This window comes from Vulpes lagopus, chromosome 6, assembly GCF_018345385.1.
Source record: "Vulpes lagopus strain Blue_001 chromosome 6, ASM1834538v1, whole genome shotgun sequence".
In the NCBI taxonomy this organism is placed as follows: Eukaryota; Metazoa; Chordata; class Mammalia; order Carnivora; family Canidae; genus Vulpes; species Vulpes lagopus.
Genome location: NC_054829.1, coordinates 33,651,417 through 33,670,480, shown reverse-complemented (window position 1 = coordinate 33,670,480; position 19,064 = coordinate 33,651,417). Strand labels below are relative to the sequence as shown.

The following is a 19,064-nucleotide window of genomic DNA, read 5'->3' as shown; positions in this document are numbered from 1 at the left end:
GGCCTTTAAAGATAATGACATATGAAGATATATACTGGCTGACATGAAAGGTGTTCTTTACTAATAAATTAAAGTAGGCTATAAAATAGGATATATGCAATGAATCATTTAATGTAAGATTATTTATATTTAAGTATAATATCTTGAGAGAGGGTGCAGAAATGGTAACCGTGAATTATTATTTTAGAGGGTAAGTTTCCTATGACCTTTTCTTTATCCTTTATACATTTCTGTGGTTGTTTGCTTTGTTTTACAATATAGAGTATATTTTTAAAATGAATAGTAACATTTGCAAATGTGTGTAATAGTAGGAAACTATTTTATAGTGATTTTAATTTTTATAGATACTTTGAGGAATATCCACATAATTAAATGATGGAGAACTGAGAACATTCTTTAGTTTTTTTGTGTGTTTGAAAACTTAGCATGGATGTAGATATTAATAGATATTAGATTGAACTGTATTTTTTACCTGAAGATTTGTTTTTGCTTTCTTGTTAGTATGATTACTGATTGTTTTTTTTTTTTGTTTTTTTTTTTTGCTTTAAAGATTGTATTTATTTGAGATAGAGCAAGCAAGAGAGAGAGTGAGCACAAGGTGGGTGGGGGGCGGTGGGGAGGGAGGCAGAATGAAAGGGAGAATCAGGCTCCCCACTGAGTACGAAGCCTGAAGCAGACTTGATCCCAGGACCTGGGATCATGACCTGAGTGGAAGACAGACAGTTAACCAACATGAGCCACCTATGGGCTCCTGATTTTCTTAATTAGGGGAAAGGAATACATGTGTTTTGGGAGTCCTGGTGATAGCTGGTTAATAATCTTAGATTTTTCACAGTATAATGGGGCAGATTATTTCTTCAAGTATTTTCTTCAAATTACTTGTTATAAGTTGTGTTTTTATCAAGAAAAATTAGAGGACTTGAAAAATTCCATTGTGCACATAGATTATTCATAACAAACTCATTTTATTAGAAATACTATAGTAACTTCATTTTTTTTTTCTTTATCTGCTGGAAGATCATGTTGACTCTGATTATTGGGGTTTCAAATGATAGGTGATTGAATTTCAAAACTCTGTCTCAGGGTCTTTTTATCTTTTTAAATGTTTTTAAAATGACTCTTGTTAAATACTTGTTTAAATGATAGGTTAATGTTGCTTAAGTATAAATATACTATATTTATGTATGTATAAAAATATAGTATCATTCTTCAAAACAAGAGTTTTGTCAGGCCACATAGTCCTTTGGACTGTGATACACCAAACTTGAGACCATTTTTTTTCTAGGTGTTTAGCTGTAAGTGCCATAATTGTATAAAATCTTCACGCACTAAGCATATAAAGCAAAGTAATCAAACTATAAACCTTAGCAGGTGATTTTAGGTCCTTTCCCTCTCTCTCTTTATTTTTAGTTTTTCATTTCTGGAAAATAAGTTGCCTGCTCTAGTTTAAGGAGTATGGTAATATCAAATCCAGGTAGAATAGTACATCCCATATTGTCTTCATTTTCTAAGGTGAGAGAGTTAATAGAGTGAAGAATAAATCATTTTGTTAGATGTTGAATTCCTTCTGGAATAAAATTGTGAATCTCTTTAGCAGTAAGTCATTGTTATAAATACTTTAAGTGTTTAAAAATAAGAAAGGAATTACAGAAAATCTGAAACAAAATGCTTAAATTAATACCATAGACATGAATGATAGATAGCATTTATAAGTGCTATTTAATTATTACATAACATGTATATGAATAATAACATTGTGTATGTTAGTTTTTTTATTTTTTAAATTTTTTAAAAAGATTTTATTTATATATTCATGAGAGACGAAAGAGAGAGAGAGAGAGGCAGAGACATAGGCAGAGGAAAAAGCAGGCTCCCCATGGGGAGCCCATTGTGGGACTCCATCCCAGGACCCTAGGATCACACCCTGAGCCAAAGGTTGATGTTCAACTGCTGAGCCACCCAGGCGTCCCTGTGTATGTTAGTTTAAATGAAATTAATGGTTTCTTCTTTTATACACTGTCACTATACTTGGACTTTCCTTCGTTGTACTCATTTATTCATTAGTCAACAATATTCAGTATCTACCATATTATAGGCACTGTTCTAGACTTTGAGTGATACTAATCAACAGCCTAAACAAATTATCCTGTGGAACTTATATTCTACTGGGGATACAAATAATAAGCAAATAAGTATGTTTGATGGTGATAAATATTCTAGAGAACAATAAGTACATCAGGGAGGGTGATAGGGAATGTTGGAGTGGGGAGTACCATTTTTGTATAGAATGGTCAGGGAAGGTTTTATTGAAAAGATTATCATTGAATGATGTCCTGAATTTGATAAAGAAAGAAGTGTGGTGGATATTTGGCCAAGTGTGTTTCAGAGAAGTTCAAAATCCTTATATTGGGTATAGGTTCAACATATTTTAGAAACATAAGAAATTAATTGTGTAATTATTGTTTCATTTTTACTTTCCCAGTAGATTCTATGGTGCACTAAAATGGGCATTATTTCTGGTTTTTAAAGTTTTTTTTATTTTTTATAATTTTTATTTATTCATGAGAGACATAGAGAAAGAGGCAGAGGGAGAAGCAGGCTCCTCACAGGGAGCCTGACATAGGACTCAATCCTTTGACACCGGGATCATGCCCTGAGCCGAAGGCAGACACTCAACTGCTGAGCCACCTAGGAGTCTCTCTCTGTTTTGTCATCATTGTATCCTTGGCACTGAGTATAGTGCCAAACACATGGTAGGCAGTGGGGCAGTGGGTAAATAAGAATGAATTCACGAATGATGAAGAGGAGTGTTTTTTCTTTTTTTAAAATGCTGACTATAACCCAACGATATTGTGGACTTTATTTTTTTTTAATTTTATTTAAATACATTTTGCCAACATACGGTTTAACAGCGAGGGCTCATTTCATCATGTTCCCTCCTTAGTGTCTGTCACCCAGTTACCCTATTCCCCCACCCACCTCCCCTTCTGCAATCCTTTGTTTGTTTCCCAGAATTAGGAGTCTCTCATGATTTGTCTTCCTCTCTAATTTTTCCCCACTCAGTTTATCCCTTCCTTTATGGTCCCCTTCACTATTTTTTTATATTCCACATATGAGTGAAACCATATGATAATTGTCTTTCTCTGATGGACTTACTTCACTCAGCATAATATTCTCCAGTTCCATGCACATCAGTGTAAATGGTAGATGTTCATCCTTTCTGATGGCTCAATAATATTCCATTGTGTGTGTGTGTGTGTGTGTGTGTGTGAGAGAGAGAGAGAGAGAGAGAGAGAGAGTGAGTGTGTGACTTACCACATCTTCTTTATCCATTTATCTGTTGAAGGACATCATGGCTCCTTCCACAGTTTGTCTGTTGTGGACATTGCTGCTATGAACATTGGGGTGCAGGTGTCCCATCATTTCATGACATCTGTATCTTTGGGGTAAATACCCAGTAGTGCAATTGCTGGTTCATAGGGTAGCTCTATTTTTAACTTCTTGAGGAACCTCCACACTGTTTTTCCAGAGTGGCTGTAGCAGCTTGCATTCCCACCAACAGTGCATGAGGGTTCCCCTTGCTCCACATCTCCAACATCAGCAACATTTGTTGTTTCCTGTCTTGTTAATTTTAGCCATTCTCGCCAATGTAAAGTGGTATCTCATGGTGGTTTTGATTTGTATTTCCGTGATGCCAAGTGATGTGGAGCATTTTTTCATATGCTTGTTGGCCATGGGTAGGTCTTCTTTAGAGAAATGTCTGTTGATGTCTTCTGCCCATTGCTTGACTAGATTGTTTTTTTTGGGTGTTGAGTTTGATAAGTTCTTTATAGATCTTGGATACTAGCCCCTTATCTGATATGTCCTCTGCAAATATCTTCTCCCATTCTGTAGGTTGTCTTTTAGTTGTGTTGACTGGTTTCTTTTCTGTGCAGAAGCTTTTTATCTTGATGAAGTCCCAATAGTTAATTATTGCTTTTGTTTCCCTTGCCTTCATAGATGCGTCTTGCAAGAAGTTGCTGTGCCAACTTCAACAAGGCTGCTGCTTGTGTTCTCCTTTGTGATTTTGATGGATCCTTGTCTCACATTTAGATCTTTCAACCATTCTGAGTTTATCTTTGTGTATGGTGTGAGAGAATGGTCCAGTTTCACTCTTCTGCATGTGGCTGTCCAATTTTCCCAACACCAGTTGTTGAAGAGACTGTCTTTTTTTCCATTGGATATTCTTTCCTGTTTTGTTGAAGATGAGTTGACCATAGAGTTGAGGCTCCATTTCTGAGTTCTCTATTCTGTTCCATTGATCTGTGTGTCTGTTTTTGTGCCAATACCATACTGTCTTGATGATCACAGTTTTGTAATACAACTTGAAGTCAGGCATTGTGATGCCTCCAGCTTGGGTTTTCTTTTTCAACACTCCTCTGGCTCTTTGGGGTCTTTTCTGGTTCCATACAAATCTTAGGATTATTTATTCCAACTCTGTGAAGAAAGACCATGGTATTTTGATAGGATTGCAGTGAATGTGCAATAGCACATTCCTCTGGATAGCATAGACATTTTCACAGTATTTATTCTTCCAATCCCTGAGCATGGAATGTTTTCCCCTTTGTGTGTTCCTCAATTTCTTCATAATCGTTCTGTAGTTTCTAGAGTACAGATCCTTTACCTCTTTGGTTAAGTTTATTCCTAAGTATCTTATAGTTTGGAGTGCAATTGTAAATGGTATCGATTCCTTAATTTCTCTTTCTTCAGTTTCATTGTTAGCATATAGAAATACAGCTGATTTCTGTGCTGTATTTTTTGTATCCTGCCACATTGCTAAATTTCTGCATGAGTTCTAGCAATTTTGGGGTGGAGTCTTTTGAGTTTTCTATATACAGTATCATGTCATCTCCAAAGAGGGAGAGTTTGACTTCTTTGCAAATTTGAATGCCTTTTATTTCTTTTTGTTATCTGGTTGTTGAGGCTAGGACTTCTAGTATTGTGTTGAACAACAGTGGTGAAAATGGGCATCCCTGTTGTGTTCCTGACCTTAGGGAGGGGAAGAGCTCTCAGGCTTTCCCCTTTGAGAATGATATTCACTGTGGACTTTTCATAGATGGCTTTTATGATATTGAGATATGCTTTCTCTATCCCTACACTTTGAAGAGTTTTAATCAGGAATGGATGCTTTATTTTGTCAAATGCTTTCTCTGCATCAATTGAGAGGATCATATGGTTCTTGTCTTTTATTAATGTGATTTGATTTATCACATTGGTTGTTTTATGAATGTTGGACCACCCTTGCATCCCAGGGTTCAATCTTACTTGATTGTAGTGAATAATCCTCTTAATGTACTGTTGGATCCTATTGACTAGCATCCTGGTGAAAATTTTTCCATCCATGTTTATCAGGGATATTGATCTGTAATTCTCCTTTTTGGGTGGGATGTTTATCTGGTTTTGGGATCTAGGTAATGCTGGTCAATGAGGAGTAGTTTTGAAGGAATCACCTGCCCCACCTTTCTAAACCTCAAACTATAATATTTCAAGCTGCAGAGGTCTTTATAAATCATGAGAAAACAAGAGAGTTCTTTAGGTACAATGATTCTCCAAAAGTCACTGTTAATTAGGATGGCAAAGATTTTATTTCTTATCCTAACTATTGATAGGGATCTTTTTGTTTCAGATGTCTGGTCTAGACATGAGAAGATACTTAGCTGTGAAAGATATCTGTGCAGTACAGTCTGGAATCAGATAGATGGGTTAAAATTTCTGTTTGATACTTGCTAGCTGTGTGACACCATTTCCACCCCCTATTAATTCACCTTTAAATGCCTTAGTTTTCTTAACTGTAAGACAGATATTGTTATTTCTGTTCCAATATTCTTTAAACCATAAACATTTTATTTTGTATAATAGGATTTTCCCATTAATCTTTGAGTACATTATCATGTAGACATTTCCTCCCCTCCCTTTTTAAAAGAGAGTTATGATTAAGAACATAGGACTTTGGAATTAAACATACTTGGGTTCTTTAAAAGGTTACCTCTTAAAGTTACTTGTTAACATGTATCAAAGTTTTTTAAAAAAATTTATTTATTTATTCATGAGAGAGAGAGGGAGAGGCAGACGGAGAAGAAACAGGCTCCATGCAGGGGCCTGATGTGGGACTCGATCCCAGGATTCCAGGATCACGCTCTGGGCCAAAGGCAGGCGCCAAACTGCTGAGCCACCCAGAGATCCCCAAAGTTTTTATTTAACTAATGAGAGAACAATCACGAAGATATAAGAACTGCTTCCAAGAGTATTTGATTATCAGGAATTCACCTATTCATTAGGGAAAGGGATGCCATGATAAAATGACTAAGCTACATAAAAGTCTTAACTTTTTTTTTTTTTTTTAAGATTTATTTATTTTAAAGTGAAGGAAAGGTGCTGAGGGAGAATCTCAAGTAGACTCCCCACCAAGTGCGGAGCCTAATGTTGGGCTTGATCCCATGATCTTGAGATCATGATCTGAGCTGAAATCAAGAGTCAGATGCTCAACCGACTCAGCATCCCAGACACTCCAGAAGCCTGGTTAACTTTTTAAAAGACAAGGAACCCTATCTCCTTTGGGATTTAATCCTCAGAAAATTTGGAATGTAAAATATTGAGTTCAATTAAATATCATCATGGTCTTTATCATCATCTCTAGTGTCATAAAACTGGATTTCATCATCATCTCCACCACTAAATATATATGTTTCATTAATTTTAGCACGTTTGGAAGCTTGCCATATGGCTTCAGATTAATACCCTCTTCTGCATTGTATTTTAAAATTACATCAGCTTTGTTATCCTCAGAGTTGGTAGACCAATTCAAGCCATTTTTCTCAGTTTTCCTTTCAAATGTCATAATCTCTTCACACCATCAAGACACATTGCTTCTAATTACACATTTTTCAACATTTTGATTACTTGTTTATACTTAGTCATTCTGTTTATACACCAACTTTTTTCAGGTTCGTTTTCACTCTTACCTCTGCACCTGTTTTTACCTCCTTTACCTTTATTCTTGGTCAATGCAATGCTTCATGGCTTCTCAGTCTCCTTTCCTGTGGTGGCCGTGGCAGCTGTTCTTCCAAACAGCACAGGGAATGGCTTAGCATGTGGTGCAAAGTGGCACTTTGCAGGTGTGGGAGCATTTTGAGACTGAGCTTTTCTGAGCCAGACTCAGCAGTAGCAAATTTACTTCCTTCCCTCTTCCTTTACCATGGATGTTAATGTATTTAAGGTTTCCTAGGGCAGGTCTAGAGGTAACCTTTACTTTTGTGCTTTCTTAGCCTCATTACTAAGGTTGACCTCTTTTTGGGACTTTACTGAATGCCCCAAGGATTCACTGAAGACTCTCTATCTTGTTTGTAAGAATTTGAATGATCCCTTACCGCCTGTGAGCTCTAGTATCATAAATAGTTTTACTCAGCTTTAGCTACCTGGTAATTTTTCTTTCCCAGATTGTTTTTGCTCAGCCTTATGTGTTTTCACCCTTTGCACATACAGATTGTTATTTATGTAATTTAAGGGGATCTCTCTCTCTCTGTCTTTTTAAAAATTTTAAAAATAGGTCTTTGTATAGCTCTCTCACTTCAGGGATTTTCCCCCCCAAAAAATTGTTTTTGTTTTTGTGCGCAGACCTCTGTCTTTTCAACTTAGCAATGCACTAGATTCTACTTGGGTTTCCCTTTCAACATACTATATCTCAAATGTGCTTTCAGAAAGAATCTCCAGTTACATTATTATATAAAACTGATAAATCACTGACTTCTACCTCTGAAACCAATTATGAATTATATGTTAATTAATTGAATTTAAATAAAATTTCAAAAAAGAAATTGTCCTATCCAAGGCAGTTGAACTGCATCCTTGTGCCCCAATGAAAGACCAAACAGTCTTTCATTATCAATTAACTATGCTGGGCTGATCAAGAAAGAGGAATCACTGTCACCTTTACTTACTATCATTATTTAAGAAAATAATATAGTGGTTTTAAAACATGTCCACAATTTTCCAACATGTTTTTCATCAAGAGATAAAGTCCATGTGCCCTCTCTTTGATCTGAGGCAGGTCCTTGTGACTCCCTCCATGAATTGGGTGTGATAGTGGTAATGTCATGGAAATTCTGAGACCGGGGCATAAAAGGCAACATAGTTTCTGCCCTCTTTTTTGGAACATTCACCCTGGAACTCGGCCACCATGCTATCAGAAGGGCCAGGCCACATGAAGAAGCACACGTGGAGATGACCTGAGGCTTCTGACCAAACTGCCAAGCTGACAGCCTGCATCAACTTGCCAGTCCTTTGAGTGTGCCATCTTGGAAACGAATCCTCCAGCCTTTAGTCAAGCTGTCCCAGTTCATGCTATATGGACATGATCCTTCTCCTGAGCCTTATTTGAATTGAAGACTTGTGGCAAAGTAAAAATTGTTAGCGTACCAAAAAAAAAAAAAAAAAAAAAAAAGGAATCACTGGTAATTATAGGTCTCCTCATTACTTTTCTTGTCCTTCTCTTTCTCCTCCCTCCTCCCCCTCTCTCCTCCCCTTCTCCTTTTCCCATCTTCAAATCAGTTTTGTGCTGCCTTTTGTCTAAAGTCAGATACATAGTTATCCAGTTTTCTAGTTTACATTTGGAAGTTAATTCTGGATCCTATTACTCCCTTGTGGTAAAAGTAGAGATCTCTTAACACTTTTAAAATGAGGAATGATATTCTTAGCAAGTGATATGTCCTGCCCATTTGAAATTGTTCAAATACCATATGTGTAAAAATTCATTTTTAAATGTTGCTTAAATTAAGTTGATCTTAGTAACAACATTTCTGTTATTCTTCCACAGATAGCTATAAATAAAAGCTGCTTTGGCTGGTTTTCATCTAGTATTAGTTACCAGTCAACTGCTGCATTAAATTAAAGTGAATATAACTCTAATGATTTATTATAGCTGACTGTTTTTGGTACTTTTCTGCCTCACTGAGGATCACTGGCTGTTTTATGATACTTTTCTTTCTTTTTAAAATTTAAACAGGAATCAGTATAATAAAAAAAAACACCTTAATTCTTACTTAGTATACTTTTTACTAATAAAAATGCATTTTATGTTTCATCCATTAAGGATACAGTGAAATATTATAAGTGTAGTACTGCTCAATTCTTTAAAGTTCTTCCAGTTAGTTTAAAACTATTGGTAATTAGAAGTAGAGTATAAACGTGAATTGGTATGAACTTAACTGAGAATGTCTCATTAAGTCTGGAATTATGAAAAAAGGATGTGTTTGATGAGCAACAATATACTGAACCCAAAATTTTTATAGGATATGAAGTGTTCATGAAACAGTAAATGACTCTACTTTCTTGGTTATTTGATTAGTGACATGAGCTTCATTGTTTATCATTAATGCTTACAGTGTTTTAGTTACTGTACTAGGTACAAGATACTCCCTTCTAATAGTCATTATGTGTCTATGCTGGTCTTGGAAGAGGGACTTGAAATTCTTCAGGGAGTGTTTGAAAATGAACCTGTAGTAGCATTGTGATTTATGTGTTGTGTGCTCGGGCTTAACATAAGCTTATTTGTTTATTTATTTGGGAGAAGGGGAGATTTTCATTTTATTTATTTTTTAGAGAGGCATTTTTGACTCTGATACTAGAATTGTACACTGTAAATCTTAGGAAAAAATGCTAAAGAAATTTATAGCCATAATTTATATATCTCTCGAAGGATGAGAGAACTATAAATTCATTAGTCCTAACAGATTGCAACAAAGTGTCTGATTCTGTTACTTTTTATTATTTCTTAAAAATTTTTTTCCTATTGTCTTAAAAAATTACTGCTTCTAGATATATCCATTGAGTATGGTATAGCAAAAGACTGTTCACTCTTCAATTTTTTGACAGCAGATATAAAATACAGACACCTATTTATCTTCTATACTAATGATTATTCAGACTAATGTATGGCAGTCACTAGATACGTCTGCAAAAGCTGCTTTGGGTTTATCTGTTACTAAAAGAGGTAGATCTACCTGTAGTGCTGCCTAGGCACCTTGGAGCACACTACATCCTCCTCAATTGCTTATTGTTGATATTTATGGATGATGTATGTTATTTTGATAGTGTTGTTCTCTTGTAACTGCCCCTGAAGAATAATAATCCCTTGGTCAGTCAAACCATATTTCTTTGATTCATTTGGAGTCAGTAAGATAGATATAGCCATAAGTCTGGGCTCCTGGATTTGTGACCTTAGTGAATTACTCTGCTGGTTTATTTGATATTATTGTACTATAGAAGTTGATTGAGTGGACTCTGGAGTGTTTGCGTGGATTTGCATCTTGGCTCAGCTACTTTTTTTTTTTTTTTCTAAGAGAGTGAGTATGTGTGCTAATGCGTGTATGTGTGTGGGGGCAAAGGTGGGCAAAGGGAGAGGGAGAGAATCTTTTTTTTTTTAATAATAAATTTATTTTTTATTGGTGTTCAATTTGCCAACATACAGAATAACACCCAGTGCTCATCCCCTCAAGTGCCCCCCTCAGTGCCCGTCACCCATTCACCCCCACCACCCCCCCTCCTCCCCTTCCACCACCCCTAGTTCGCTTCCCACAGTTAGGAGTCTTTCATGTTCTGTCTCCCTTTCTGATATTTCCCACACATTTCTTCTCCCTTCCCTTATATTCCCTTTCACTATTATTTATATTCCCCAAATGAATGAGAACATATAATGTTTGTCCTTCTCTGATTGACTTACTTCACTCAGCATAATACCCTCCAGTTCCATCCACGTTGAGGCAAATGGTGGGTATTTGTTGTTTCTAATGGCTGAGTAATATTCCATTGTATACATAAACCACATCTTCTTTATCCATTCATCTTTTGATGGACACTGAGGCTCCTTCCACAGTTTGGCTATTGTGGACATTGCTACTATAAACATCGGGGTGCAGGTGTCCCGGCATTTCATTGCATCTGAACCTTTGGGGTAATTCCCCAACAGTGCAATTGCTGGGTCGTAGGGCAGGTCTATTTTTAACTCTTTGAGGAACCTCCACACAGTCCACACAGTTTTCCAGAGTGGCTGCACCAGTTCACATTCCCACCAACAGTGTAAGAGGGTTCCCTTTTCTGAGGGAGAGAATCTTAAGCAGACTCCATGCTGAGCGTGAGGGGGTGGGTGGGAAGAGGGGGCCTGAGCTCAGGACCCTGGGATCATGACCTGAGCCAAAATCAAGAATTGAATGCTTAATGGACTGAGCAACCTAGGTGCTCCATGGCTCTGCTGCTTAGAAGCTATGTGACTTTGTTTTTTTTGTTTTTGTTTTTGTTTTTGTTTTTGTTTTTTTAGAAGCTATGTGACTTTGGGCAAATTACTAACTTTTCTTCCTTCTCATCTATAAATTAGGAATAATTATAATTATAAATTATAATATATAAATTATAAATTATAATAATAGTACTTATCTGTAAACTACTTTGAGTAAGCCTGGCACATACTAAGCACTCAGTAAATGTTTGTTATTGTTATTTTCTATAATATGAGGACAAAAATAACATAATAGGTTTATTATGAGGCCTAAATGAATAATTAGATCACTTTGTGCAAGGACCTACTACATGTTCAGTAAATGAGGTGCCATAATGGGATTGATGGTAATTGTGATTGTATAGCAGATGAGTCTGTGGAGTAAGATCCAAGATTTGTAACAAAAGAGACCACACTGGAGCTTCATTGATTTGCTGATTGGTCAAGACACACAGAGTGAGTTGCAGCATTCTATTAGGTCACTTGTACAAAACAAATCAACTTTTCTACCCTAGCTGGTGCACAAGATGTAATAGATGAAAAACCCTATCCAATAAGAATTTAGAATTGTAATCTTACTATACGTACTGTGGTTATCAGTACAGTTTGGCCGTAGTCCACAGATAGCCAAGGAAGTAAAAGTATTTATTGGGGAAAACTTTTATATTAGCTGTATTGATTAAAAATATGATATAAAATTTCTTCCAGTATCAAAGGTTACTCAGAACCTGTGAAAAATGGATAGGACCATATGATGCAGGCTGCTAGTATTCTACCCAACCTTAAATCTATTTTTCTCTTCTATAGTAATAGAATCCTCTCTCTTTTTCTTTTTTTAAATTTTATTTAGGTAGGCACACTGGTGCCTTGAAAAAAATACTGTATTGTATGGCAATATATAATATTCCATTGTATTATCATTAGGTTTTTGGTTTTCAGTACGTTTGCTAATTTGATATATGTAATATTTCTAATTTGATGTGCTTTAATGTGTCTTTAATCCTAACAAGCTTGAACATCCCATCTGTTTATATCTTAATCATCTGTATCAACAGTGCAATATAATCTTAGGCACTTAGGGCTTAACTAAGTGACTAAGTTCTGGCAATAAAGATAAAAGCAGAAGTATTGTGTGTAGGGGGGTGTGTGTGTGTGCGTGCGTGTGCGTGCTTATAAAGGTCAGTGACTCTGCTGGAAGAGATCCCATTTTGCTGTTCAGTTTCTCCTTTTTGACCTTTATTGAAGATGTGGTAACTAGAGCTTTAGCAAAATTTTGGACCGTGAGGTGATCTTGATGATGGAAGCCAGGCACAGAGAATTGGTGGAAGTGAAAGTTAGAAGCTTGGGTTCCTGAGGATACTGTGCAATCACCATCTCTAGATGCCTTCTCTAAAAGAAAAAATAAATCTCAATCTTGTTTAAGCCAAGCTGCTCCTGTGTTGGGGTATTCTGTAATGTGCAGAAACATATCCTTATACTAAGGGGAAGTGGTATAAATAACAAAGCACCACTGAGATTTAATGTTTTTGTAGGGGGGTGTTTGTGCAAGGGGAGTGAGGATATAAGGAGAATTGGAAGCTAACACTAAATAAGGGATTGTGGATTTCCTTTGATCATATTGGTAAAATTTTATTAGATTAATAGGAAATATGAAACTTATTTTATGGGAAAACCATTTAATTCAATTATGCTGATAGTTATCAAATCACATTTTTGTTAGATAGATATCGAGGGTAGTAAGAATTGGCAAAATTGATGTGTTGGCCATAGTCATTCTTGTGTTAGAGTATTAACAGCTTTTTATAGGCTATTGTTGTTAGCTTGTTATACCATTGTTAAATGATGAATGTATAACTTGTTTTTTTATGGTAAATTCTTTTTTATTAATGACGCCTCAAGTGTTTCTCTCAAAAGTTTGAATTGGCAAATGTGAGAAAATGTTAGAAAACATTGGATTAGCCATTTTCTGTTGAAGATATATGTAATATTTCTAATTTGACGTGCTTTAATGTGTCTTTAATGCTAACAAGCTTGAATATCCATCTGTTTATATCTTCTTCATCTGTATCAACAGTGCAATATAATCTTAGGCACATAGGGCTTAACTACTTATTTTTCAATCTTGTATCCTATAGTTACTAAGTTTTTGAGTTTGTATGTTTTCCTATCTGATTGGCAGCATAGTGTTGTGAAAAGGGCATTAAATTTAGAGACAGAAAGCCTATATTCTGACTTTGTCATATACTAGCTTTGTAAATGCTTTGAGCAAATTTTTAAATAACCTATGAGCTACAGTTTCTCATCTGTAAAATAGTAGTAAATCATAATAAATAGTTTTAGGGGAGATAAAAGCACAAATTATATAGCATCATATAAATATAAAACAATAAAACAGTTTGTCTTTACTTTTTAAAAAATGCAGGAATGTCTTTTTTTATTTTTAAAGATTTATTTATTTATTTATTCATGATAGACACAGAGAGAGAGAGGCAGAGACCAAGAAAGAGGGAGAAGCAGGCTCCATGCCGGGAGCCCGACGCGGGACTTGATCCCGGGACTCCAGTATCGCGCCCTGGGCCAAAGGCAGGCGCCAAACTGCCGAGTCACCCAGGGATCCCCAGGAATGTCTTATGAATTTTTTTTCCTTAGACTTAGTTATCTTATAACTAGAAGTTTGTATTTTTTGACCACCTTCACTCAGTGTGCCCACCTCACCCCTGCCTCTGGCAACCACCAATCTGTTCTCTGTATCATATCATCTATGAGTTGGGGTTTTTTTAAGATCTACCTTTAAGTGTCTTTCTCTATGTGACTTATTTCATTTAGTGTAATGCCCTCAAGATCCATCCATGTTGTCACAAATATTATAATTAACGTATATTAATATTTCAAATATATATTAGAAAAATTTAAAATTTCTAAGTAAGTGGACTCGTGCAGTTCAAACCCATGTTGTTCAAGAGTCAGCTGTATACCACATTTTCTTTATCCATTTATCTGTTGATGGCACTTAGGTTGTTTCTCTCTCTTGGCTATTGTAAATAATATTGCAATGAAAGTAAGGGTGCAGATATATTTTCAAGATTGTGATTTTGCTTCCTTTTGATAAAAACCTAGAAGTGGAGTTGCTGATCATATGGTAGTTCTGTTTTTAATTTTTTTGAGAAACATTCATACTGTTTACCATAGTGGTTGCATCAATTTACAGTCCCACCAACAATGCACAACGTTCCCTTTTCTCTCTGTCTTCACTAGCACTTATCTCATCTTTTTTTGATAATAGGCATCCTACCATGTATGAGGTACTATCTCATTGTGGTTTTATTTGCATTTTGCTAATGATTTGTTATCCTTTTGCATGAAGGATAAAGTTCTGGTAAAATACATCCTTAAAAAATTTTTTTCCTATGTATTGCCTATGCTTTACATCAATAAACTCTATATTTCTAAACTCCGCGATCTCGTATTTTTCTAGTTTCTTTGCCAAAAATAATTGCCATGTTTTGTCACAGAACATGAAATCCATTTACCTTGATTTTTAAGAACAGACCAGTATAGAAAACCTTCAGTTTGACATTTAGCAATATGAATGTTTAATGTGCAGTGAAAGAGACTATGAACAGACATAGATTTATCTTATTACTTGAGCGCTAAAAACTTTAATGAGAAAACTGCACTAATTTTTTACAACAATGCACTTAAAGTCTGAGATTTCTCAGAACATTTATTTATATATAAAAAATAAAATACCTTTATTTAAATTGCCTTTGGGATTAACCTCTTCCCTTTCCTTACATATACATAGCAGGAACTGTGCTGCTCCTTTTCTGTTACTAATCTACACTTCATGCCAGTACATTGGGTGTTTTCTTTAAAATGAACACTAAATCTCAAGATATACTTAGCTTCACCATTGGCATTTCCTGGAGACCATACTCAGTGCAGTGGTGTGAACACCACTGCCAGCCCCTGTGTCCATATGCCAGATGAGCTCCAGCAACGGGTGTGCCCCAGGCACTCTGCTTCTCTCCACTTGGGGCAAGTCCTGCTGGGGTCGATTCTGGGAAGAAAATATTTTTGTTTTTCAAAGAAGAAGATGAACATTCAACAATTTAAAGAGAGCATCGATTGCTTTTCTTTTAAGAGTTATTAGCTCTTAAAAAAAAATTATTAGCTCTTGATGTTATTCACGAGCAGTTCAGTTAATCAAGTAAAGTTTTTTCAAACAAGATTAAAAAAAAAAAAAAGGAACACCTTTTCATGTACCTGTTGGTCATTTGTATGTTATCTTTGGGAAAATGTTTTCAGATCCTCTGCACTTTTTTAAAATGGATTGTTTGGCTTTTTCTATTGACTTGTATGAGTTGTTTATTTTCTTGTATGAATTTTATTTTCTTGTATGAGTTCTTTATTGTATGGGTTCTTTATTTTCTATTGACTTATATAAGTTCTTTATTTATTTTGAATATTAAGCCTTTATCAGATATATGTCTTATATTTTATCCCATTTGATAAGTTGTCTTTTCATTTTGCTGATGATTTCCTTTGCTGTACAGAAGCTTTTTAGTTTGGTGTAGTCCCCGTGTGTTTATTTTTGCTCTTGTTGCCTTTGATTTTGGTGTCAAATCCAAAAAAATAATTTTCAAGACTAGTATAAAGGAAGTTATAAGATCTTGTGGTTCAGAGTCTGTAGGAATAAAGATTAACCCATAGCCATTTATTTACTACTGAATAATCATAGCCTTTATTTATCAAGCCCATACTACATACTAGTTACCATGAGCAGCACTTTACACAAATATCAAGACTACTATAAATATTTGCTTAAACCAGCAAAGTAAATAAACCAGACAAGGTTAATAGTCTCACTCAATGAAAATATTAAAATAATAGCTATAATAATTATAGGTAATATGTTCTAACTCTAATTGGTTTAAAATGAATGTTATTAAATAATTTACAAAGAGGTTAAATAATTTGGTCACAGTCACAGCTAGAAAGTAGATAAAAAAAAATGGGCAGACAGCTATTCCAGTTGAGTATAAAACTTCCTCTGTATTAAACTTCTAATGATTATATTGCTAAATGTTACTGAGTGTATCTCTTTGTATAGGTTTTTTAGTAGTTGTTTTAAGTAATACCTGAAAGATATGTAACTTATCACAGTCTACTCACGTTGATATTTTACCAGTTTGAGTGAAATGTAGAATCTTTGCCTCTCTGAAGTCCCATTACTCTTTCTTATAATAGTCTTAAATTACCTCTACATGTATTTGAAGCCATAACAGATATTATCAAAACATAATGTAGAAAAGTCAAGAAGAAAAGAAATTATTTTACATTTACTCATGCTTTTGCTCTTTCTGTTGTTCTTTTTTCCTTCTGGAATATATGAGGCAAAAAGAAAACTCAGAACTCACTTCCATGTCATTGCCTTAGTTCCTAGATTATTAGCAGCTCTGCCTTTTCTATCTTTCACAGTCTTCTTGTATTTGTTTTATATAGAGTGTCCAGGGTTTTTAAGATATTCTTAGATACAGATATTCTTAGATAACCCCTTAGATATAGGGGTTGGATGAAGTCTGTCTTTACCATCTTGGAATGGAACCAAAAGTCACTTCACTATATTTTGAATGTAAAAAAAAAAAATTAAATGGAAGTGTTCCTAATAGTGTGCTTTTAGTTAGGGAGGACAAGTGGAGGCCTTTCAGTCTCTGGATTGAATTATAGTTGACATGTCCTAGTGATACAAATTGCTTATGCTTGAGTTAAAAAGTATGTGTGGAATGAGATTTTCTAGCTTCCCTTGTAATTCTTAAAGTCAGCCTGCTATTCTTAATAACAGTAACAAAAAAAAATAGTTAACATTAATTTTGGTTCTGGCACTCAGTGGCTTTACAACCTTGGAAAGTTATTTAATCTCAATGTGCCTTAATTTCCTACATTGTAAAATGGGGATAATAGTACTAAAGTACATCAAGAGGTTGTTGAGAAGCTTAAATGGTATTACAATTGTGAAGTATTGAGAAAAGTACCTTGCATTCAGGAAGCACTATGTAAATGTAGCTATATCATCATTACACTTAGAATGATAGGCCCATATGGTAGGAATTATTATAGTCATTTCAAGGATAAAAAAATTCAGGCTCTGGGAAAGTAAGATGTTCTGCTTAATTCTTTGCTGGCCCAATTTTATTTTGGTATTGCTAGCTTTTAGACCCAGTTCTGTCTGACCTTAGAGCTTACAGTTTTCAAGGCATCATACTACCTGCTTATCAACATCAAATCCTTCTGCATCCTGCATTTTCACCTAATATTTTATTGTGTATATTTTTCTTCATTAAACTAAGCCATAGGGCAGCCCAGGTGGCTCAGCGGTTTAGTGCCGCCTTCAGCCCAGGGCCTGATCCTGGAGACCCCGGATCGAGTCCCACGTCGGGTTCCCTGCCTGGAGCCTGCTTCTCCCTCTGCCTGTGTCTCTGCCTCTCTTTCTCTCTATGTCTCTCATGAGTTAAAAAAAAAAAAAATCTAAAAAAAAAAAAAAAAACAATTTAAAACAAAAACAAAACTAAGCCATAATATTTCACCAATGGTTGTCCCATTAACTTATTTAAACTTCTCTTTTTTTAGGATATATAAATTTCCTGTCACTCATCTGCTCAAATATTAGTGAATTATTAGCCAATAATATCATCCTAATATTCTCCATACATGCAGTAGCAAAGATTAGCCTTTAAGTGGCTTTCATGCCTCTTATATGAAGACTAAAATATGTGTGTTGTTTTAAATATATCCCACTAAAATTTTCTGTAGCAAAAAATGTTTATTATACTTTTGAATCTCTTTTGTTCTTTAGAAACAGTTTTAAATCTGTTTAAACCAAAATTTTAATCTCTGTTCTTTAGAAAGAGTTCTCTAGAAAGATTGTATTCTGTATGACTTGGAATTTTTCAATACATCTGTCTACCCTTATTAGCTATTAAATGCGATGTTTTTTTTTAAGTTTTACATTTTAATTCCAGTATAGTTAAAATATATTGTTATATTAGCTTCAGGTGTACAACACAGTGATTCAACAGTTCTGTAGAACTATATACATCATTACTCACTATTCATTATGATAAGTGTACTCTTAATCCCATTTATCTATTTTACCCATCCAGTCCCCAACTTTCACTCTGATACACTTTATTTTAAATAAGCACCCTCAGTTAAACTTTTTTCAACAAGAACTTTTTTTACTTCAAGCATATTTCAGAATACATGGTTCTAAAAGATATATATAAAACATTCCATCCAAGAAAAATAGAATACATATTTTCCTCAAATACATACAGAATTCCCTGGTTAAATCACATAAAAAGAGACATAACAAATATTACAAGTTTAAGAAGACTGAAATCATACCAAGTATATTTTCCAGCCACAATGATACAAACCTAAAGATCAACAATAAAAGAAAGCTGGAAAATCTAAAATATGAATGTTAAATATTTAATATGTAAGTGTTAGCACATGATTGCACAGTGGGCCAAATAAGAAATCAAACAGAAAATCAAAACATGTCTCAAAACAAAAGAAAAAGAAAACACAATATTCCAAAACCTATGGGTTGCAGCAAAAGCAGAAGTTAGAGTGAAATTTATGCTATAAATCCTTGTATTGAGAAAGTTCAAATAAACAGTATACCACAAGAAACCAGAAAAAGAAGAAACTTAGCTGAAATTTAGTAGAGGAAGGAAATGACAAAGAAAAA

General features: G+C 34.9%; 1 protein-coding gene and 1 pseudogene across 12 annotated transcripts in view; one reads left to right on the top strand and one right to left on the bottom strand.

Annotated features, from left to right (window-relative positions):
• The window catches only part of FUT8 (fucosyltransferase 8), a 287,889-nt gene that overhangs the window by 107,041 nt on the left and 161,784 nt on the right, over positions 1-19,064 (top strand). The window lies entirely within an intron of this gene.
• LOC121492526 lies at positions 6,308-8,332 on the bottom strand (annotated as a pseudogene).